The sequence below is a fragment of the Sardina pilchardus genome, chromosome 9 (assembly GCF_963854185.1).
Source record: "Sardina pilchardus chromosome 9, fSarPil1.1, whole genome shotgun sequence".
NCBI classification, from domain to species: Eukaryota; Metazoa; Chordata; class Actinopteri; order Clupeiformes; family Clupeidae; genus Sardina; species Sardina pilchardus.
In genome coordinates, this window is record NC_085002.1 from 8,475,447 (window position 1) to 8,477,158 (window position 1,712).

The 1,712-nt window shown below is 43.6% G+C and overlaps 1 protein-coding gene across 1 annotated transcript in view; it reads right to left on the reverse strand.

The window, feature by feature from the left end:
- The window catches only part of plxna1b (plexin A1b), a 198,971-nt gene extending 197,475 nt beyond the window's left edge, over positions 1–1,496 (reverse strand). The window contains 1 exon segment of the mRNA XM_062545585.1: positions 1,362–1,496. The gene's annotated coding sequence lies outside the window, so the exon portion shown is untranslated.
- Positions 1,497–1,712: the final 216 nt, after the last annotated feature.

The following is a 1,712-nucleotide window of genomic DNA, read 5'->3' on the forward strand; positions in this document are numbered from 1 at the left end:
TCAATCTTAAATTGGCTATTATAAATACTTGAGCTCAACTGCATTATACCGCAAACCCGTGCGTAATTCTTATAGGCGCTGTGTAGTTTGTAAGCGCCTCTCAAAATGAGTTGTTGCTTTATTTTATTAAATGAGAGACGATTAACACACCCACGGGAAGATTCCTAGCCTCTTGAATAGCTCGCTCCACACTAAGGCATTCCAATCACAGGCTGACACGGTCAGAGCTATTTAAAAAAGGGCTCATTTCTTGGCTGATTGACTTCACATAATTTACACCAAATACCAAGGCTAGGCCTACAACTTACCATTTTTTTTAAACCGTAAATGCCAGTCAATTTTTTTTACAAACACGATCGAAGTCCCATGAGAAATGCCTTAACCCATTTCTTCCCAGTCAGTTTGGAAGCCTGACGCATGGAGAGGGACAAGACACGGCTCTCAGAAAACATATGCTTCTGAGACAAGCTCGGTTATCTATAGAGAGACAAATGCCTTCTCCAACAGCAGAAATGCATTGGATTCCACGGTTGATCCTCGCCCATCCGAGAACTGTTAGAGCTTTTTCTGCCTCTCTCACTCTGCCTTAAATGATTCAGGATGTCAGCCTCCAGAAATCCGCGATTCCTCCTCTAACAGACTATTCCAGATGCACTGTTGGAGTGCTCATTTAATTGAAGACAGTTTAAACATAGCTCTTGTATAACAGGAGTGTTCGTTGCAAGTCGACCGATGTGAGCATAAACCCGAAACTTGTAGAAAAAATATACAGCAGAATATAAGCTACAGTTGCTATGCCCATGCCAAAATACCTTGCAACAATCTCTCTAAATAAATGACGGGTGGATAGCCTTATAGCTCGTACGCCAACCACTCACTCGCTTGCTGTGAGTAAGCTCACATTCCAGTCTCTCAGTGCGAACAAGGGACGCAAAGGAGACGGTGTAAAAGGGAATAGCTATGACCAGTTTTCTACTGGTTTCCCAGCAGACGAAGTCTTCCAGAGGATAACATACCATGTTTTTTTTACAGCCTATCTACCAACCCGTTTGGTGCAACAAATGAATTCAAGAGCACCACTCTATAGATAGCCCATTCGTTTTACACACAAACAAATTGTTAACGAAATTAGAAAGCCTAAGCTTATGTTGACGTTACGTTTCAGAAACAACTTAAGTGAGTCAAACACCGACGTAAGAGAAGGCTTAGAGAAGCCTTGGACAAGGCAAGAAAACAACCGATTCCCAAACTCACGGCACGAGAAGGAAACAGCCTCTGATACCAGCAAATAAATGTCTCAAATCTCTCGTTTTGAAAGTTGAAAAATGATGTGGCTCTGTCTATCGCGTGGCTTAACTTACCAGTTCAAGTGATCTTTGGGTTAGATATCCATGCCATGGTTAAATTCCAAAACTTGCCAACATATCCACTCCCGTGTGAGGGTGTGCGTGTTAGTTCGGTACGGAGGTTTCCCGGTGTGTGTATGTGCGTGTGAGTCTAGTGTGGAATGCAGCGCTGGCGTCCGACGTGAAGCCCAAGCCTCGATCTGAGTCTTGCAGGGGCTGCGCTGGAAATCGGTAAATTGCAGTACGTTGAATGACCAACGGAGGGAGACAGTGCGTCAAATCACTGTGGGAATCATTGCTGGTAAATACATGTGGTTTTGTCTGGGAAGTTATTTCCTGTGAGCTAACCATCTATCTACGTTGAAC